This window comes from Mustela nigripes, chromosome 5 (genome assembly GCF_022355385.1).
Source record: "Mustela nigripes isolate SB6536 chromosome 5, MUSNIG.SB6536, whole genome shotgun sequence".
NCBI lineage: Eukaryota > Metazoa > Chordata > Mammalia > Carnivora > Mustelidae > Mustela > Mustela nigripes.
The window spans coordinates 24873101-24895786 of record NC_081561.1 but is presented as its reverse complement, the minus strand read 5'-3'; the positions used below and the strand labels follow the sequence as shown (position 1 = coordinate 24895786).

The 22686-nt window shown below is 42.9% G+C and overlaps 3 non-coding genes across 3 annotated transcripts; 2 read left to right on the top strand and 1 right to left on the bottom strand.

Moving 5' to 3' along the window:
- Positions 1-8493: 8493 nt before the first annotated feature.
- On the bottom strand, positions 8494-8582 carry TRNAR-UCU (transfer RNA arginine (anticodon UCU)). The gene is given in 2 exon segments: positions 8494-8529; positions 8546-8582. It is a non-coding gene; the product is annotated as a tRNA-Arg (tRNA).
- Positions 8583-14529: 5947 nt separating this feature from the next.
- TRNAS-AGA (transfer RNA serine (anticodon AGA)) lies at positions 14530-14611 on the top strand. The gene has a single exon. It is a non-coding gene; the product is annotated as a tRNA-Ser (tRNA).
- A 6515-nt stretch (positions 14612-21126) lies between these two features.
- On the top strand, positions 21127-21198 carry TRNAQ-CUG (transfer RNA glutamine (anticodon CUG)). The gene has a single exon. It is a non-coding gene; the product is annotated as a tRNA-Gln (tRNA).
- Positions 21199-22686: the final 1488 nt, after the last annotated feature.

The following is a 22686-nucleotide window of genomic DNA, read 5'->3' as shown; positions in this document are numbered from 1 at the left end:
GGGCCCTTCTCCTGCGGGTCCCTCCCTCTCCCTTGTCCTCGCCTGAACTTTTGGTCTTTTCCTTCCGACCTTCCGCTTCCCCTCCTTGCACACCTTTTCCCCATCGCATCACTCTGCCACCCTGAGGGCGTGGGCTGCGGAGTGAAGAGTTGGGATGCCTCTGTTCAGTACCACGCGATCGTCGAGAGGCCGATGAGAGGCAGAAGGGTTAGAACAGTGGTTCGCAACCCTGAGCGGTTTTGCACCCCGTCCCACTCTCCGAGGACACTTGGCAATGTCTGCAGATACTTATGATTCCGTATTTGTGTTTATTTAAATACGTACATATAGGGATAGAGTAAGATGCATTTTAAAAACAATGTACACATGATGCTTTAAAAGTCTGAGATAGTTATTTTTAATTGATTTGTTTATACAAAAAGAACATGCGAATCCTGGTATGAAAATATGTGCTAAACAGCAAAATTAGAAATTTTTTTTCCGCAAAATTACCGAATTATTTGTGCCATGTTAACCAAAGTCCTTTTATAATTGTCAAGACATTCTGTTACCTCTTTGTAGTGTTGGTATACTTTAAATAATTTTGAGAAAACTTACTTATTTTTAAGTTTCTAATGATCACTGTTATTATTGCTGTGGTTTTTGCATGCCTCGGTTTGACAAAATTATGACTTGTGTTCATATTTTGTCTTTCAAGACGATTCATCTTGACCTGATTTTCCCAAGCATAGGCCTTAAAGCAGAATAGTAACAACCGTGAAGATATCTTTTATGCCTGAATTCTTCAGATTTTCTAGAATGGCTTCCAAATAACACCAAGATTTGTTCTTCCACTTTATAAAAATTATGAATAATAGAATAATTAGGTTTGCTTTATCATTTTTCACACTTTAACTCAGAAATATTGTAAGAATTATTTTATTTATCGAGTTTAGGCTTAATAAACGATAAAATTCAAGAGAACAATCTTCCTGGGTTAATTATGTATAAATGTATTAGTTTGCCAAGGTTGCTTTAACAAAACAAACTGGGTGGCTTAAAAACAGAAATTTATTTCGCAGTTCTGGAGGCTTCCAATATTGGCAGGGTTCTGTTCCAGACTTCCCTCCTCGGCCATCTTCATATTCACGTACTTATTTCTATCTCTTTATATCATCTTCCCTCTATGCATATATACCTCTGTGTCCAAATTTCCCCTTTTCAAACAGACATGAGTTGTATTAGATAGGGGTCATCCTAATGATCTGATCTTAACCTAATTAACTACACCTGCAATGACCCTATTTCCAAATAAGGTCACATTCTGAGGTACAGGGGATTAGGACTTCAACATATGAAGTTGGAGGATGGAGCACAATTCAATTTATAACAACAAAGTAAAATATATTAGTAAAATACATTTCAATGATCTTTTATTTCTCAGCTAATAGAAAACATATTCATGTTCAAGCACAAAGATAGGCATAAAAATTGCCTATAAAGTGATGGTGAATCAGGGACAACGATAGTAAACTTTATGATGTACAACAGAGGTCCTGGAGATTTGCCAACATCCTCGGTGTTGATGATATGTTTCTAGTCACAGGATAATCTTTAACTCCACTCCACAAGTGATTTGTTATACTACAAGAAGGGATCCCTCTACTATTCTGCTAGCACTGATTAACTCAGTACATTAGCTGGAGCTATAGTCTTACTGCTATTCCATAGATGAGTTGACTACAACCTTAAATGAGGATAGGCAAGAAACTATTAAAGGCAAAGTCAAGGATGTTTTTGATGTTTATCTGACCTGCCTACACTGTAATCCTCTCAAAACTATGAAGACATAAGAGTCAAGCCTCAAGACACCTTTCTTTCTTTCTCTCTCTCTCTTTCTATTTTTTTTTTTTAATTTATTTGTCAGAGAGAGAGAGAGAGCACAAGCAGGGAGAGCAGCAGGCTCCCTGCCAAGCAAGGAGCCCAATGTGGTACTCAATCCCAGGACCCTGGGATCATGACCTGAGCCAAAGACAGATGCTTAACCAACTGAGCCACCCAGGTGTCCCTTTCTCTCTCTTTTTAAGGTTTCATTTCTTTTTTTTTTTTTTTTTTTTTTTTTTTTTTTTACACAGAGCACAAGCAGAGAGAGCAGCAGAGGAAGAGGGAGAAGCAGGCTTTCTGCAGAGCAGGGAACCTGATGTGGGGCTCAATACCAGCACCCTGGGATCAGGACCTGAGCCAAACGCAGACGCCACACTGACTGAGCCCCCAGGCGTCCCAAGATCCCTTTCTTTACACATTCTAAAATTAATTTATTCTATTGTACAAAAAACAGATATAAAAATGTTTATAGGGGCGCTTGGGTGGCTCGGTGGGTTAAGCCGCTGCCTTCGGCTCGGGTCATGATCTCAGGGTCCTGGGATCGAGTCTGCATCGGGCTCTCTGCTCGGCGGGGAGCCTGCTTCCTTCTCTCTCTCTCTGCCTGCCTCTCAGTGTACTTGTGATTTCTCTCTGCCAAATAAATAAATAAAATCTTTTTAAAAAAGTTTATAAAATAGTGTATATAAAAACATGTTTATGCATATTAAGTGTGTATAAAATGCATATTAAAGCAATTTTCAGGAGCACTTTGTCAGAAAGCCATAATTTTAGCCATAGCAAAAGTGTTGTTTGACTCATCTGTCCTACCTGGTGAGGTCTGAATTGCTTCTTTAGTGATGTGCACTCTGTTTCCCAGAATCGCTACCAAAGAGCTTTGTAGGATATTAACCCCTACGCAAATTCCCCCTTGCCCACGTCATCTTTGTTCTTAAGGTAAGACAGACAGAATAGATGAAGATATCAAACATAAGTTTGCCCAACTTTAAGAAATTCCTACACTCCCTTAGCCTGAACAGTGAGATAAACTCCCCTTGGAGTCCATCGACTTCCTACCTACAAATCAATGACTAAATATCATGAATCTGAGAATGTTGCCTCCAGTCCCCATCTCTGCCTTCTTAACAGGGCATCACAGCTAAATATCCCAAGAGATGTACAGGGGACACAGTCTCATATTCGACAGGCACCAGCAATATTTCTACAACATCCTCTGAAATACCTCCTCATATTTAAATCCCACCCTGAAATCAAGAAATTTTTAGATTGGAAAAAGTAGAAGATCCAGTTATTGGCTGTTTATAAAATATGCATTTTTAAAATAAAGATGCTGATGGGGCACCTGTGTGGTTCAGTGGGTTAAGCCTCTGCCTTCAGCTCTGGTCATGAGCCCTGGGTCCTGGGATGGAGGCTGTCTCCGGCTCCCTGCTCAGTGGAGAGTCTGCTTCTCCCTCTCCCTCTCCCCCTGTTAATGCTCTCTCTCAAATAAACAAACAAACAAATAAATAAATCTTTAAATAAATAAATATGCTGAGAAGCTTGGAAGCAGCGTCAATGACATGTGCTAGGAAAGGTATCTAGTGATTTGTTTCACCAAGTCCCATCTACAATACGTTTTTTATTTTCTTACTTTTTTAACTTCTGATTTTGTGTGTTTATCAGTAACTGCTTATTTAGTCACTTACTTATTTATTAAGTAGGATTTATTTATTTATTTATTTATTTATTTATTTATTCACGGTAGGATCTACCGTGAATATTTGCATTCCTTCGCACACAATCACATTACTACACACCAGAGCCAATCCAGGGTCGGCCTGCTTCTTGTCAGTTAGACCTTCGTTCAATTATCTCACTATAATTTTGTATGAAATGTATTATGTCTCCAAACACAAAAGTGATACAATTGAAAGTCAAGTCAGGATTGTAAGCAGTGACTATATTTCTTTCCCTCTAGTAAATTTCAGTTACTATATATTTAAAATGTAAGTTAGAGGCTATCAAAAGTTTTTAAAGATTTGATACCTTTAGGGGCACCTGGGTGGCTCAGTGGGTTAAGCCTCTGCCTCGGACTGGATCCCAGAGTCCTAGGACTGAGCCCTGTGTCAGGCTCCCTGCGGAGCCTGCTTCTCTCTCTCTCTCTCTCTCTGCCTGCCTCTCTGCCTACTTGTGATCTCTGTCTGTCAAATAAATAAAATCTTAAAAAAAAAGATGTGATACCTTTATATATATATATGTATAATAATAAATATACATATTAAATATATGTATATAAAGTATAATACGGTTGCTATTATAATATGATAAATTAGTGCATTTGTCATGTTACATAATTATCATTTCTTTTTAGTAGTTGGAAAAGTTAAATTCTGGTCTCTTAGCAAGTTTGATGATTATAAATAATGTGTGTATTTATTTGTTTTTTATGTTTATTTCTTTTTAAAACGTGGGCTATTTCACTTTGTATAAGAAACTAAAGGATTTATTTTTTGGAGTGTTTTGACCCCTTAGTCTAGGGATGATGGGTTGATTTTTTTTAATCATCTAAGGATGATTTTTTTTTTTAATCAGTAGCAGTCCACAAGTGCAGATAGAATTGTGCAAAGCTATTTCAAAACTTTTTAATTAAATCTTTTTTAGGCAAAACCATTTTCTCCACCTCTATTTCTCCTTCTCACAGACTTTCTCTATCCTTCCAGAGAAGCTCCTTTGTTGCCAAGAGAGAGGCACTGAAACGTGGTCAGACATTTGTGGTTTTCAAATCTGTGTAGATCCAATACTCTGCTGGTCCTCATTATTATTAATTTTGTACTTATCGAGGTCAAACTTATAAGCCTTCCTTCATCAAAGTCTTTGTTTACATCTAAGACAAGAGTCAGTTTTAGTGTCCTTCCCTGGTGACTAGGTGACCAGAGCCCCTCTTGGCTTCCAAATGCATAATCTTAGCTTATTTGATTTTAAATGCATTTGCATTGCTCCCACGCAGAACGGATGCTCTAAGGACGAGAGTAGGTAGGGTTTTGACTGGGATTCTGTAAATGCAGGGTATCACCCCTTTGCCTGGTCCAGCTGAGGAGATGCTGACCGAGCTTCTTGGGAAGCCATCCTTTGCCCCTTTGTGGTTTCCCGCTACATTCTGCAAGGTGCTGCTCTTCTCCAAGAGAATCCTATTCTTTTTCATATTTTCTGCCAGAAGAGCGGACTATGTGTTGCTATCCTAGTGCGGAAGCCAGGCCATCCCACTGCATGGGAGTGGGCTCCCATGCACTTACCTCACCCTCTCCTGCAGGGAAGTATCACCAACCCCTTCTGGCCATCCTCACTTTTCCTCATAATTTCAGCTTTCAACAGTGTGCACGGAAGTGGTGTATAAAGTTAGGGCCCAGAACTGTGGCATTAATGGGACCAACTCCCCCAAACGAAGCCAAGCCATTTTTTCTCTCTGTGTGACAGAGCAGGTTTCTTACGGCTGTCGGCCGTCGGCTCTGTGGCTGCATATCTTTAGACCCGATGTGCGGGGCGCTTCCATGTCCACCTTGTGAGGGCATTCTTGTGAGCACCAGCTTGCCCTGTCTAGCCACCGACCCATCTGCAACTGCTTAAAAGCTCTGAGCCAGAAGTCCGGAGTCCAGTAGCAGCTCTGTGTACATAATGGAGGGCTGAGGGTGACAGCTTCCAACCTGGAGAGTGAGAATCGACTTCTACCCCCACAGGTTTCCAAGGATAATTTAAGTCCCAATTCTCCCTGATATCTGGCTTTCTGATTCTCCTTCACCTGCTACCATCTAAAGAGTCAAGGTACTCGTCCTACAGAGAAACCCCAAGCCTTCTTTTGTCGGTCTAACTGCTTGGCAAAGCCAAGAAGGTGGCCATGTTTGCTCCATGGTGGTTTGTGGAATGGAGTTTATCTACACACATTAACCTAGACTGGTCAAAATTGGATTTCATTCCAGTAAGGTCAGGGAAATTGGACTGAAAAGCAACTTGAGGAAAGAGTTTTTCCCATCCCCTGCATTATTTCCTCCACTCTTTCACACATGAACCCTGGAAGGACTCTCCCCATTTGTCAAGCGGAGAGCTGCCTGTCAGGGGCCTTTCAGAGGAAGGCAGTTCTCAGCAAGTGCGCAGCGCTGAGCTGGGGACCTTCTGGACAGATCTTCTGTAGTAATTTATAAGTTCAAAGGGCCAATGTTCTTGCATTAAAAAGGTAATAGAGATGGTAAGGAAACACAGAGAGACATGATGACAGAAAGGTGGATTTCCTCTCTCTTTCTGTGAAAGAAAGAAAGGAAGATGAATTTCCAGCTGTGCATCTAGGCAGTGGCTTTGGGTCTAGTTTCTGTCACAACTAAGAAGTTGTCTTATTTTGATGTTAGCAGTTGAACATGAGCAAAGTAGCCTTTGGTACTCTTATCAGGTCTGAAAATAAAAAATGCTATCACTAAATCACAGGGCAATTATTTGAGACTGATAAGGTATCCATGCATAGAATGGCCTGTAAACCTTCAATTAAAAGCAGCAGATGCAATTAGGGAGCAGGCAGTCAAGGTTAACAGTTTACAGGAAAGAATTAACAACCTTGGAACCAGGAAGAGCTCAGAGTCAATGATTATACAAGAGATTCAAACTCGATGGGGCATCACTTTACAACTTAGACTGTGAGGCAGTATTAATGCCGCAGATAGGTTTTTGTGGCTACTCAGTTTTGTTGAAAAGGCTGGATCCGTCCGAGATAGCAATCTGGCACCAATCAGCGCAATCAAAATACAGGCATAACAGGTTCTCTAACCTCTGTGCCTCCCCGGGGTATGTCCAAATCCATAAAGGGATGTGTATGAGGGTGTTTGGGCAGAGTTACCTGTAGTGTCAGGAGCTAAGAGGGCCCCTTCTTGGAAGCAATAAAAAAGATAAATTATGGTAGATGCGTTGGTAATGATCAGCATTTAAATGACATATAAATAAGATAAGATAATGACGGTTATGGAAAAAGAAGTAGAAAGCTATGTATACAAAGTATAATTTCTGTAATATAAAAAGGATGTGCACGAAATACTATGACATATTCTGTAAGAAAGCATGTCATGTTTTAATATAACAAAAATGTAGACACTTAATACATTAAAATGGTTCCCTATGAAGAAAAATGATACAGGTAATAGAATATGTAGATAAAAAGTCAACAATCATTTGATTAAGAGTGTACTTAAACAGACCCATGGATTGATCAGATAATCTAAAAATATAACAAAAGTACTATGGAATGTTGAAAATAATCTGTGGTCCCTTATTTTTATTAATGAAATTTCTACTTCCACCCATCAAGGATTAACAGCTAGGAGAGTTGTCCTCTGGCTATACAAAAATTAGAAAACCAGAAAAAAAGGGTATGAAATAACCATTAGAAAACAGAGTTTAGGAAACAGGCAGTGCAGGATTGTGATCCTGGAGGGAAGATAATCAGAAAAGGTGAGTCTGGGATTGCACCAGTCAGGAGAATTTCGAAGAAGAAAAAGATAGTTGTATTTATCATACTAGGTGTCAAGCCTTACTAGAAAACTCACCTAAAGAAGAACATGCATTGGTGCAGGGGTAAACAAAACATGCAAGGGCATAGAGAGTTCAGAAATCATGCACACGTGTGTAAATTTAGTATTAGACAAAAGTGGCATTGCAGCTATAGTGAGACATTGTAATTTCCTGAGAAATCTATGCAGGAATAAATAGGGGTCCCTTTGCCTGACCTGCTAGACATGGGATGTGCATGGTAGGAGGAGTAGGAGGAGTGTGTAGTGGGCGATATTCTACAGAAGGTTAGTCATTACACTAGCGGATCACAGGGAAGGGGTGCATCATTGCCAGATTGTGGTACCAGTCCAGGAGGAGAAAACCCACCATACCACGTGATAGGGTTTAAGAAGAAGGCTTTATTGAAACATTCATAAACCCATGCTCCACATGCAAAGGTCAAGCAATTCTCCCTTTAGGGAACGGTGCCAGATGCAGGCGCTGCTGGAAATACACTGGGTCTGTCGTCCTTCTGTTTCTTTCCCTCATGGGGAACGCATCTATACATACAGAATTTCTGAAAGGATACTTGAAACTAGGCACCAGCGGACAGAATTAAGGAAGTGGTGTTCTTTAAGTGGGAATAATCTTTACTGATCTCATCCACCATTCATTTAAAAACAAATTAAACTTTAGTTAAGTTTGCGGAGCAAACCTCTGCACCACCCGTGAGCGCTTGCAGGGCGGAGCGGGGAGGGTCTGAGCAGACTTGGGCTGAGCAGCACGTGCGGGAAGACCTTGGGGGTTTCCAGTGGCCGCTGCACCGTGTGGAACGCCTGACTGCGGGCCTCCAGCCAAGACCAGGAAAATAGCGAGCTGGAAATTGTTTCTCATGACGAAGAAATAAGTACTAGTATTTATTTCCACACTTCACCTTCGCTGGGCGCGTCCACTTCTCTCCCTCTATTTGGTCATTGACCGCCCCCCCCCCCCCACCAAGACACAGGTGGAATTGTTTATGAAGCCGAAATACACTGAAGTGAGAAAGCTGACTGTGGGCAAAACGTCCAGATCTTACAGGAACCGAGAAATGTTTGGGAGGGAATCCACTCGATGACAAAATGCTTGTGACTCTGGCGGGACTCGAACCCGCAACCTTTGAATCTCTTTCTATCAACGCTAGAAGTCCAATGCGCTATCCATTGCGCCACAGAGCCTGTGGATTGCAGCGTTAGCGCCGGAGCCCTAAGGTCGTTGATTATTTATTTGGCTCTCACTATAATACATTTCTGGAAACACTCTGCTGCAGTCACCGCTAAAGTTCAAGAAGCACAGAAACAAGGCAATGCAAGGGACACACAATACCCGACGCAGGGAGTTTCTGATCCTTCCAGCGACCATTGTCATTTGTCTCTGCAAGATAAGGAAGAGTTTGATCAAGGATCAAAAACCATATCTCATTGCATCCGGCCAATGCACCGACACGCTGGGGGCCGTGGGCTTCGCGAAAATGGAATCTGGGGGAGCTCCCAGTAAGCGGCCTTGGAAGATGTTCCTAACACGTCGCCAGGTCCCCCTCCCTCCACTCCGGCTCTGTGCGGGGTTCTCCCTCGCGGAAGGGAGGTCCTTCCCGTTCCCACCCGTGTTGTTTTTGGAAAGGGGGCTTCCTTGTGTGCTTTGCTCAGAGCAAACGACGACTCTGCGACCCACGGATTTTTGGATGCGTCCAAGCATCTTTGGAAATACTCCAGGTTTCCCAGCTCGGGCGTTTTCTTTGCGACCTCTCTTCTGTGGGACCGTGCGCTCCAACCACCCGGCTCCTTCAGCGGCCATCGGTCGAGGTCCTGTGGACAGAGAGGGCCAGGTGGCAGGGGCGGTCACTGAGGAGGGACTCCCTAGGACGCAGAGTCCTGGATCTGCCCACGGCTTGCAAACCTGCAGTGCAGAAAGGACACATGTTTACCGGAGCCGAAGCCTGAGCTGGCTGAGAAGTTCTCGAAGCCCCAGAGCCCCGGGGCCAGAGGCGAGCGCGGCTTTGTCCTATTTCTTGGATGTCACGTCTACGCCCACGTATCCGCTTTCCAGATGGAAGTCTTCCTCCCTCCCTCCCTCCTTTCTTTCCTTCCTTCCTTCCGACGAGGTGTCTGAGATCCTCACAAAGCACAAGTCAGAGGGGCAGATCAGATCGCAATCCACAGAAATAACTAAGGATACTATAAACTACTTTACTGAGATAATTACGCCCACATATTGTTTTCGGAGGATTCGGAAAGCTTTCAAGGAAAAGGAAGTCGTTTGGGGCCGACAGTGGTAAAACGTATTTCTCATTAGTTTATGTCTGCAATTTTAAAAAGTTCACTTGAAAGGGGTCCTTAGCAAAAAATAAGATGCCTTAGACTATAGAGTAGTTAATTATTTCAAGCACTTGTTACTGTATCTGTAACAAACCCCCGAATTAGTGTCCTTGGAATGAAATCTCCCTCTGTTCCTTATTCCCTCTTATCTCACTAATATTAAAAACTCATCTGAGAACATGTTTTCCAATAAAGAATTTGATGCAGAGATGATACATAAACATTTTTATTCTACAGTCCTCGGGACCATTTCTCCATCGTGGGCTACTCTAACGATGCAGCCACATTCTCAAAATACTGTGTAGACTTTTCTAGTACAGAGCATGTGAATCCAAAGTTTGCTGTAGCATTTGTTTATCCACACTGCTGTGACTCTCTGTCCCCACATCTTCTAGACTGTGCTGTCCAACTAACTGGATTAACTGCTTTGGTTTCCTGAGAACCCAGATCTCTCAGACTATAGACTTGTGTGAAAACATAGTTTGCTTTTTTCCAACAATCCCCTCTCTTCCGGTTCCTGAGGCTCTAAATTGTGCCTGTTGGCCCACCTCTGTGTCGCTGATAACACGTTTCACACTGAGGAGGATCCTGGGTCTGGACCAGCACCACATCCCTAGTCATCCTCGTTCACAGGAAAGGATATTCTTTTTTGGTGGCTCAGAAAATTGGGTTGCTGTTTCCCGACTGCTATGACAACTGACTGAATGACGATGGACATCTTTAAGAGTGAAGTTTGTCCCCCCACCCTTGGTATACACACACTTTATAGGCACCTCTGTTCTTGTAGACATTATCAGCAATCAGTGTCCACCCTCTCCAATCTGAGCTTCTCCAAGGGCTGATGCCATTGGTCATATGGATGGTACACCTTTATTTGCTACACCTTTATTCGAAGACCTTCCTGACAGCAGATCATGTATTAACTTTCCTAAATAATTGATTCTTCTCTCTAAATAAACATCTTTGATTAAACTAAATGTCTCCTTGGCTTGCCCCTTAGCAACAAGTCAGCAGGGCTGGGACCTCTGCAGGCAAACCCCAGAGAATTTCTAATCCTTTAACCACCCTACAGGCCCCTCCCACCGAATGTTCACTCACTAGTGGTGGGGAGGGGGAGACGGAGAGAAAGACTCTTAAGCAGGCTCCTTGCCGAGTGAGCTCCATGCGAGCTTAATCCCCCAATCCTGAGATCATGACCTCAAAACCCCGAGATCATGAGCCAAAATCCAGAGCTGGATGCTTAAGCGACTGAGCACAGCCCCACCCCCGCCATTCTCGCTCCCCCAGAATGTTAACTCTTGATGAAAGGGCGGGGTGGGCGAGCCGCGGTCCACGTGGGCTAACGTGAGATACTAGTGAGTGTGACAGGTGGCTGGTGTGAGGAGCGTCTGCACACATTTAGTTTTGCAAGAAAGAATTTCATGGCTTTTCCAAGGGTTCTTGGATTCAAGAACGAACCCCTAGTAAATCCAGAGCCGAATGAGGATGGTGAGCTTCGAGCTTCCTTGACCTTAGTCCATTCTCCAGGCACTGATCTGCGAGGACATGTGCGTTCAGCTCTAAGTCCAGGGAACCCCAGAAAGGCGGGCTGGAACCCAGCGGCGCCTCGGGCAGCCCCGGGCTTGCAAAAGCTGGTGGGAGAGGAGCCGGCCTGAAGGGCGCTCACGGGCGTTCCTTCCACCGGGGCATTCGCAGCTGGGACTCGTTAGCTGGCGTTCAACCGGGTTGCTCCGCCCCGACCTCGGGTCCCCGGCCCCGCGCCCCAAGGACATCCCAGAGAACGAATTTTCCAGAGCCGGACCTAGCGACCTTCTGTCTCTCACGTAGCGGAAAGGACAAGTAGAAACGGTTAAGTACCAGGCAAAGTTGAGCCGTTTTGTAAATAGGGTTGCTTCTGGGCTTAGCGAGCCCGCGCTTCCGAGCGGGAGGACGGGTGCCGTGCCGAGCCGGCTTCCTCCGAAGGGCTGAAAACACAAGCCCCTCTAAGGGAACACAAAGAGATCCGTCAAATGTTCCGTTACAAGGGAAACGTTTCCTCAAGCCGTTGTCCGCAAAACTCTCTCGTTTGCAATTAAATGTCACCGCCTTCCTCGTGGGGACAGGAATAATATTTCCTTCTTCACATTCTCACAAGAAGTTCTTTGTTCCTGCAACCTTTGCACCTCACACACAGCTCATTTGGAGCTTGAAAACAGTCAAATCGGTAATTCATTTTGCAAAACACTGTCTTACGGAATTAGTCCTAACTACAGAAAAGCGTTTTGTGCACAAAGCAGTTACAATATTTAAAAAAGGGTAAGAGCAGAGCACAAATAACATAGAAGTCCAGCAGGGGGAACTATTTGCTTGATTCCGACTTCACCTGAGTATGGGAACATTAGAGAGCCACTAAAATGACACTTGAGAAGTGCCTAGGGAAAAAAAGTGTTGGTGATATAACACGCAATTAAATTAGTAAAATACAAAATTGAGACAGAGAAAAGCAGCTTCCGCCACATGGGGGCTGACCTGGTGTTCTCAGCAAGACCTTGATGTTCTTTTGTTTAACATAAGCAATTTCACAGACCCCAGATGTCAGGCCAGGCCCTTCAAGTGACCATCTATGGATTAAGATGGAAATAAGATCACACTGCTATCCTGTCTGAACACAAACACAAACGTGAAACACACACAGAACAGACCCAGAGACCAGTATTGTCAAGCCACAAAAATGACCCAGCGTCTCCTCTTCTTGTCCAATATGAGGGATGACAGCTTCTTGACCAATCCTAGTTTTAGCACTGCTCTGGTCTTCTTTCCTTCAGGATAGGATTTATTAAGCTATCCAATCCTAGAATGGCTCCCCCCTTCCACACAGCATCCGGTCCAGAGAAGCCCTGATTCTTTAAACCCCCCAAATCACCTAACACAAGATTAAACCCTCTTACTAAGATGCACCCATCAACCTCTTCTGTATTCCTGATGGTTTTTGTCTGGAAGATATTGGCACAATTTATGTTTTGTGTGACTTCAACCATCCCCCCCTTTTTTTGCACTCAAAATACGGGGGTAAGGGGGAGGAGAGAAAAAGAAGATACACCCAAGTGCTGGAATTGCTAGCTTCCAGGAGATAGGAGTGTGGGTTGTTTTTTCCACCCCCCTTCATCCCAGTATGAGACAGTCCTCATTACCCAAGATTCTTCTAGTCATGAAGGAGAAACATCTATTTCATTCGGCACAAGAAAAATGAATTCTCCACTTGTGGACACCAGGACTTTGATGTTGAGTGTTCCTCAATAGCCCTTGCTGATCAACTGTCTTTCTCAGTACCCTTCACAATTACATGGCTCTTGAGTTTGTTTCCTGACTAGTGGATGCCAGTTAGAGGTTTGCAGAATTCCTGGAGTCTTCTCTGCGTCTCTAACCTCCTGACATTTAATTAGACCTTAAGAATTATTTTGCATGCATACTTTGATGAAGAACTCTTATGCGGTTATTATGTTAATATCAAAAAGTTACTTAAAAAAATGTTTTAGGAAGGCTCAAGACAAATGTCTGCCCCCAATATTCCAATGGAGAGAGGCAGAAAATAAAGATTTAAAACAATTTTTAAAGCAAAGAGTGGGGAATTTTCCAAAGATTCCCAGTGAGACATCCTTACTTTCCATAAACACATTCCTTCTCTTCATAAGTGATGGTGTGATTTATCTTTTCCCTACCTAAATAAAAGGAAAATACTTTATCTTTAATGAGATCTAGCCCCTCCCTCCCCATTCCCAGTGATGTCTGAATTGAATAGAGCTCTATTTAAAGGACACTTTGTTACTTCTGGCTAAATATAATGTATTAAATCCAAGCAGTTACCTCTATTTCCTCAAGAGACATCATATCCATCAGCTCTCACCTCTTGCCGGTTGACACTTTGCTGGGCATGAAATGTTCTCCAGCATCCACACTCAACCATTTTGCTCTGAGTGGTTCCGGATCCCGTAGAGCCTCTGGAAATTCTGCCAAAGGAAGCTGAGTTACAAACGTTAAAAAGGAGAACAGGAAACGTGCTGTGTTGGTGACAATTGAAGGAAAATGGGCTCTTGCATTGACAAAAACAAAACAAACCCAAACCAGGTAATCCATTTTTTCAGGAAGCAGCTAAGAACTCAGGGGAAATGAAACTTCTGGACCATCTCTACCTACAGGTTTCTTCTAACCCATATGGAAAGCGAAAACGCGTTGGTGTTTGGCAAGCACTTTTCCAAATGCAATGAGATGAATATTCGAGGTGTGAGCTTTGGAGCCTGGGGACACGAAGAAGGGAGGGGACCCAGAGCGGTTCTCAGCAAATTGTCGCTCTCCCCGCACCGGGGACACAAATCAGCGACAGTATCTCCTTCCCTCCTTCCCTGCAACTATCTCTCTCCGAGTGTCATCCAGAGCACCCGGCCTTCGAGTTCTGGAAGAAGGTTGCTCCCTTCCAGGTCTAAAACTGTGCTTACCCTGACCCCGCCCCGCGCCCCTCCGGGCCGAGGAAATTTGCTCCCAGTTTCGGAGACTCCCGCACCAACACTCTCCCAGGTTCCCCGCAAGGGAAGCAGGCGGTAGTTTATGAATCGACTTCAACTTCATTGGAAACGAAGATGCTTGTAGGGAGCAGCCTCGTCCTCTTGCTCCTAAACGTCGGGGGCCACCGGGGGCGTTCGACTTCCTCCCCAGGGCTTCGTTGAATCAGCGGGTCTTTGTCCGTCTCACTGAACACACTTTTGTCCGCCCCAGAATCTTGCCGCTAACTCGCCTACCTTTCCTTCTGTACTTCTGGGAACCCCAGCGTGCACCAGTAGTCGTGGCCGAGTGGTTAAGGCGATGGACTAGAAATCCATTGGGGTTTCCCCGCGCAGGTTCGAATCCTGCCGACTACGTCACTTTTACCCAGTTTGTCTCGAGGAGAGGACCCCTTTAGGTCTCCCCGCAACCTGATCCTGTCACAGCGGTATAGGGGGAGGGGCTTGTGTCTGGGGTCTCCCTGTGTTTCCCAGAAAAAAACGGAGTGAGTACAATCCTGCTCTCAAGAAGGAGTAGAGCTGCGCCCAGCGTTGTGCAGAATTTAAGGATGTCTCTGTCTGTTTTCTCTCCCCAAAACCCCGCTCTAAGGAAGCTATTTCCAAAACGGACAATTTGGTGAAAATGTCCCTCAGATAAATTGTAGAGGGTATTTCTGCCACAAAATGAAAGCTATTTTTATTTTAATTTAGAAGATAATAGTACAGTAAAATTGACTTTTTGAAAGAAGATGCATATTTTTGTATAACCGCCTGCCTTAATCAGGACAAGAACAGTTTTGTCAGTCCTAAACCTGAGTTACCCGTCATAGCCACTTCCCAACACCACGAGCAACTGCTGGTGGCCACCTATGTTTCCCGTCCCTACAGTCTGACCTTTTTTGAAACTGTTCTTGAAATTGAATACAATCGTTCTATGGGTGGGAATGGAAAATGGCACAGCCTTTCTGGAAAATAGTTTGGCCATTTCTTACAAAATAAAACATGAAAATACTGTATGATTCATGGGCTTCACTCTTCATTTCCAGCAAAATGCAAACTTATGCGTATGCAAAAGCCTGGATATGATCGTTCATAGCAGCCTTACTTGTGATAGCCCAGACTGAACACAGCCCAAATGTCCTTCAGCAGGTGAGTGAGGACACAGACAGCAGCATGTCTTCGGGAGCTCTAGTCAGCATGAAAGAGGACACTGAGGATGAATCAACAGTTTGGAAGCACATCAAGGGCACTAATGCTGAGAGGAGGAAGTCAATCTCGTGGGTCACATACTGTATATTCTAATTACATGAGCTTATCAGAATGACGCAATTATAGAGATTGGAACAAATGAGCACTTGCCAGGCGTTTAGGGATGGTGGGCAGAGGGTGTGGGCATGACCCTAAGGGGAGGCGGTGGGAGACTGCTGCCGTGATGTTCTGTTACTGGTTACATGAACCTGCATAGTAGGTGACCTTTGGGGATTAGCTTCTTTCACTTGAGATAGAATTATACACGAACACAGAGCCAACATTAATTTCCTGCTTTTGATATTGTGCTCTGGTTATGTAAGAAGTAACCCACCGGGGAAGTGTGTGAAGGGTACATGAAACCCCTCTGCACTATTTTTGCAACTTGCTATGAATCTGTAACTATTAAAAACAAGTTTTTCTGTTTTAATTTTTTATTTAAATTCAATTAAATTAACATGTAGCATTTTATTAGTCCAGTGATTCATCAATTGTGTATAACACCCGGTTCTCATTATTTTTCATGTCCTCTTTAGGGCCCATCCCCAGTTACCCCATCTCCCCCGCCCCCCCCCACCAGCAACCATGTTTGTTTCCTAGAGTTAAGAGTCTCTTATGGTTTGTCTCCCTCTCTGTTTTCCTCTTATTTTTCCTTCCCTTCCCCTATGTCATCGGTTTTGTTTCTTGAATCCCACAAAGGAATGAGATTATATGGTATTTGTCTTTCTCTGACTGACGTATTTCACTTAGCATAATACCCTCCAGTTCCATCCACGGTGTTGTAAATGGCAAGATTTTGTTCTTTTTGATGGCTGAGTAATATTTCATTATATGCCTATACTTAATCTTTAGCCATGCATCCTTCAGTGGACATCTGGGCTCTTTCCCTAGTTGGCTATTGTAGACATTGCTGCTGTAAACATTGGTGTGCATGTGCCCCTTGGAATCACTATTTTTGTATCCTTTGGGTAAATACCTAGAAAACAGAGTCTTTTTAAGTTAAAAATATGAATAGAAAATTTCATTTATTTATTTATTTGAGAGAGAGAGAAACAGAGCACAAGCAGGGAAGAGAAGGAGAAACAGGCTCTCTCTGTGTGTCTGTGGTTGGCATGATTTTGTCTTACGGCTATTTTCCCATTTACATAAATGTAAATTTAGTTTTTACTATTAGTTTTTCAGAGAAGTATGTTGGGTGAAAATGTCCCACTATGGTTGTGGTTTTATCTGTGTCTCTTCTTACTTCCGTCACTACCTGGAATTTTTTTCTCCATTTCTTAGTCTTCCAGAAGCAAGAAATTCTGAATAAAACATGGTAGCTGAGCAGCTCCCCGCTGGGCTTGATCCCAGGATGACCTGAGCCAGAGGTGGATGCTTAACTCACTGACCCACCCAGACGCCCTTGGAAACTGTATTTTACCAAATATTTTCTATATGCGTATTTTGATTATCACATAATTATTCTTTTACTTATTAATGTTATACATTAAAAAGGTGTATTTTGATGGATTGAGTTTTGAATGTTAAATCACATTGCATTTCTGGAATAGACCACGCACACACACAAAATTGAAACTATGTGATAAGGATATGGTAACTAAACCTACTGTGGTAATACCTTAAACTCACACAATGCTAGATGTCAATTATATCTCAATGAGGCTGGAAAAAATTAAAAATCGAATTGCCATAGGACCGAACAATTTCACTTCTGTGTATATACGCAAAAGAATTAAAAGCATTATTTCAAACAGATATTTGGGGTTTTGGGTTTTAAGATTTTATTTATTTGACAGAGAAATACAGTGAGACAAGGAACACAACACAAGGAGTGGGAGAGCCTGATGCGGGGTTTGATCTCAGGACCCCAGGATCATGACCTGAGCTAAAGGCAGATGCCCAACAACTGAGCCACCCAGGCACTCCTCGAACAGGTATTTATTTGTGCATTCGTGTTGATAGCAGCATTATTCACAACAGCCAAAAAGTAGAAACAACCCAAATGTCCATCCACGGATGGGTGGCTAAACAAAATGTGGTTAATTCCTAATTTCATGTAATGAATGTTTAGATCATTACTCTTTGGTATTTATTTTATTAATATATTTGTACATAAAGGTGTCCCTCTAAGTACACTTCTAGCTGCACAGTACGGGTATAGTTCTGATATGTACTATTTTTCTCATTTATTTCAAAAACAGTTCTTAATTTCAATTGCGACCTCTCCTTGAACCATAAATTATTTAGAAGCATATTTATTTATTTTGTAAAAAAAGATTTTCATTTTCGTGTTTTGATTTCTGGCATAATTTTATTGCTGTGAAATAATAGCATGTATCCAACCCGGTTACGTTTTTGGAGCCTTGCCTTGTGGCCTAGTAAAATGTCAAATTTGAGATCACTTCATCTGTGTCTGCAAAAGGTTTGAGTCCCGAAGTTGGTATGTGCACTGTTCTCTCTGTGTGTCTGTGGATGGCATTATTTTGTCTTACGGCTATTTTTCCATTCATGTTTCCTATTAGTTTTTCAGAGAGGTATATTGTGTGAAAATGTCACTATGGTTGTGGTTTTTTCTGTGTATCTTTTTACTTTTGTCATTACCTGGAATTTTTTTCTCCATTTCTTAGTCTTCCAGAAACAAGAAATTCTGGATAAAGCATGGTTTATGTAACAGCTTTGATTTGGAGCTACTAGGTGTTGGACAATTATCACAAGAAAACCCCTAGACAAAAATATGTTTCTTACACAAGCTGTAGCAGATCTATTGAGACTTAAAGAGAAGTATTGTTACTTAGAAACACTTCTGCATGTTTCCTTCCCCAAAAAGAATGAGGACAATGTAATTAAAAAACAATTATTCTCTGGGAAACTCAAGATTAAGGTTGAAGAGAAGTTGGCAGAATTTCAGATCTTTCTCCATTTAAAAATGAGCCTGGTTCTACCCCCAGGGCATGACCCAGATTTGTCTAACTGGGTAGGAGGCAGAAGATCAGAACCGGTTGGGCTTGAATCTCAGCTTCAAGCATGGCTCGAGTGCAGTGTTCAGCTTAGTGAGTCATGCAGCCTGAACTTAAAGAGGTTGTTTCCTTAGCTGCTTTATCTTTGATCTTTCTTGAGGAATTTCATTTAATGGTTACGATTAGGCTACATGGTATAAAGGAAGAACCTAAATGCAGGGAAGCATTAGTCTGGGGGCACTGTGAATTCCTTGTGAATTCCTTGGAATGGTTTGCCTCTCAATGGTCATGAGAACTAACAAATTCTTTTTGACTCGTCCAAGCAGCTTCTCTAGATGGACTGAACACATCTTTCCCCCAGGATAACGAGTGCTCACCAATATATTATAGAGGGAAGCACATTTGCAAGCTCTTATGCTCACTGGATGTCCCCTTGTTGGTGTGTGTGCCCCATTCACAGCCCAGTGCTGGAGCAGCCAGTACAACTAAGTAAGCGAGGAGGCTGTTGGAGCCCTAATTCTAAGTCTGTTATGGAACTCAACTCTTCCCATTTTCATTTTGCTGTCTTGTTGCTGTCTAAGATAAACCACTCCATTTTTAAAAAGATTTTATTTATTTATTTGAGAGAGAGCATAAGCCAGGGGGAGAGGCAAAGGGAGAAGCAGACTCCTGGCCAAGGATCCTGGGATCATGACCTGAATGGAAGGCAGGTATTTAACTCCTGAGCCACCCAGGCATCCCACTGCTCCCCCTTTTATAATCAGGATCATATGCTGAACTCATATTTTCCATTTTTCTCTCTGCAAAGTAGCATTATCCATTCTTGTGTAAGTCAACATGTCCTGATTTTATTTGCTTTTTAGCTTTGCATCTTACCATGCCATTAGACAGCCAGTTACAGGCACTCGGTCCTACCTATCCCTGCGTGAGCTGTGTTTCCTGTTGGTGTTTAGGGAGCTTCCTTCCTGGCAGATGCTTATCTCCATGAAGACAGGGATTATGCCTTTGTCTTGTTTACTTTTACAGTGTCTAGGACTTTGCATAGCACCCAGCCTTCCCTAGAAATTCAGTAAAACTAGTTAAATGATTGTGTAGAAGGCACTAACCTAATTACTTTTTTCTACAATAAGAACTTTAAAATATATATTTCTCCATTTAAATCATTTTTTGGTTTCAGTTATAATTTCCTCGTTATCCAGTTCCTTATTCCTGCTTTCCAGATATATACATATGTAGCCTCAGACCAAGAAGTGACTGTTCAGGGCAAACGGGCTATCCCCAAGCCTGAGATGATAATGACTTATTTCCTGAAGTAAGAGAGAAAGGTCAGCTCGGGATTTTGCGAGCTCTGGTTCTGCAGTCCCTTTAAAATTGTGTTTTATGGCAATGTTTTTGCACTTGCTCTCTTGAGTTACAAGGTAACAACTTCTTGCCTCATTGGAAATCACATGCACTTGTGTGGTTGAGCAGAATCAAGTTTCTGGAACAAGGTCTGGGTCCTGTAAAGGCTTTGCATGGGATTCGTGTCTTGCCTGGAGTTGACTTTTGCAAGTTCCTTGTGTTTTTTTGGTTTGGGGTGTTTGTTTGACTTTGGTTTTTTTGCAAGTTCCTTGTGTTTTGTTTGTTTGTTTTTATCACTGAGACCACTGGAAAGAGAGGTGGACCGCCTTTGTGATCTGGTTCCGCCCAGTTCTTGGGGGACACTTGTGTGGCCGCTGTCCTCTGGATGGCCAGTGCAGCCGGTGCGGGACCCGGAGATCAGGTTGCTGATCCCGCAGGAACCCAGTCCTCAGCGCGGGTAGGTAGTCACCACGCGGCTTTGCAGAGGCACAGACTGCTGCCCTTAGAACTCGTCCTGCAGTCCTGGGACGCGCTGGGAAGGGAGCCTGCACCCTGGGAGTCCCGCCAACACAGTGCTGCGCCCAGAAACCTGTTCTTTAGCCAGAGCACTCGAGGGAGAAAAAGTGTCTGTGAAGCAGCAGTAAAGAACATTTGGGGTACAATTTGGCAGACTTCCCTGGGCACCTTCTTTGTGAAGAAGGCGAATCTGACCAGGGGTCTAGATGGTGAAACACAGCATCTCCCGCACGCTCCTTAACCCACCGCGACCCATGGCAGTTCCGTCTTTCTCTGCAGCGCACCTGCTTTGTTTCCTCAAAACGCAGCCCCTCTCCAGGGTTTCCCTCCATGAATGTGCCAGACAGGGACACATTAAAGTTTGTTTTCCTCGAAGCAATATACCTGATAGTTAGATATAGTACGTGGAAAAAATACATGGCTGAAACTGGGAAGAATTGCAGATCACAGATAGGAAATTTCCAAGCCTGTTCCCCTGTTTTAATAGGGACTAACCGTATCTTCACCCACTGTTTGAGCATTAAATCATACAATGAATATAGGACGTTCAGTCCAGTAATGCTATGTATAACAAGTGCTCACTCTTTCTTAATGAGGAAGAAAGAGAGGATTAGGACCACTAAGTGCCTGAGCTGGGAGTGGGGGACTTTATGGGTTTGTGTAGGTGGCAGAAGATAAGCTAAAAATAAAATAAAATCTCCCAGTTCTTATCCAAGGACTGTCACGGGTGGACATGAACTAAGAATTCTGACTCATAAATTCAAGTAAGTGCTTTCAGTAGAATCTCTGAAGCTCATCATAGGGGATTATGCCAACAGCCACCTGATGTGGGGTTCCATGGTGTAATGGTTAGCACTCTGGACTCTGAATCCAGCGATCCGAGTTCAAGTCTCGGTGGAACCTGCCTTGTATTTTGGTCCCGTTTTTGTTCTTTCCCGGAAAGAACCATTCACCTAAATGACCAAAGTCAATTTTGTCCCTGGTGTCTCCTATGAGTTTCTGCAAGTCCTGAGGGGTCTGCGTCTAGGTGAGGAAGAAGGAATAAATTTTATCCTGGCTTAATGGAGTTGATTTTACAAGAAAGAAAAGAAGCATCAAAAGTAAATACAGGAGGAAAACAGCAAATGCCCCGCACTCTGCTGTGACTGGAAAATCAACTCTAATAAAAAGCAACAATCCACTTATAGGACATTCATTTTCTGTGCACATTAGAATGAATGTTTTAGATACTTCCGACATGGGAAATAAGTAATTCTAATAGTATTGGAGAATATACAGACAATGAATAGCAATTTTCTCTTCTATCGTGGTGTCTAGCTGTAATTTCTGGCCCCTCCTCGCCCCCTGTAGTCACTGAGCCCAGTTTATATATAATAACATATGGACAGACTTTCCACCTGCACACGCACAAACCAAATGTGGGAAATCTTAAGTTGGGTGATTCTACATACAGCAGCGTATGAGATGCATTCTTGCATTTTAAAATATCTATAGATTTCAGATATTTTAAAGTAAAAATTTAGGGGGCATCCATAATAATATTTTCATTGCAATGTTCATCTGGTCATTGTGTCACCAAAAGAATACCAAACAACCCTCTTTCTCGGAACCCTCCCACACCATTGGTGGGAATGCAAGCTGGTGCAGGCACTCTGGAAAACAGTATGGACATTCCTTGAAAAGTTGAGAATAGAGCTACCCTATGACCCAGCAATTTCTCTACTGGGTATTTACCCTAAAGATATAAGTGTAGGGATCCGAAGGGACCACCTGCACCCCAATGTTCATAGCAGCAATGTCCACAATAGCCAAACTATGGAAAGAGCCCAGGTGTCCTTCAACAGTTGAATGGATAAAGAAAATGTGAGATATATATATATATAGATATAGATATAGATATCGATATAGATATATATCGATATATATATAGATATCGATATAGATATCTATATATATCTATATCGATATCTATATCTATATATATATATATCCATACATACATACATACAATTCAATACTATGCAGCCATCAAAAATGAAATCTTGCCAGTTGCAATGACATGGATGGAACTAGAGGGTGTTATCCGAAGCGAAGTCAGTCAATCAGAGAAAGACAATGATCATATGATCTCACTGATACGAGGAATTTGAGAAGCAAGACAGAGGGTCATAGGTGAAGGGGGGCGAACAATGAAACAAGAGGAAACCAGGGAGGGAGACAAACTATAAAAGACTCTTAATCCCAGGAAGCAAACTGAGGGTTGCTGGAGGGGAGAAGGGTGGGAGGGCCTGGGTGGCTGGGGATGGACACTGGGGATGGTGCGTGCTGTGGTGAGCGCTGTGAATTGTGTAAACCCGATGATTCACAGACCTGTACCCCTGAAACAAATAA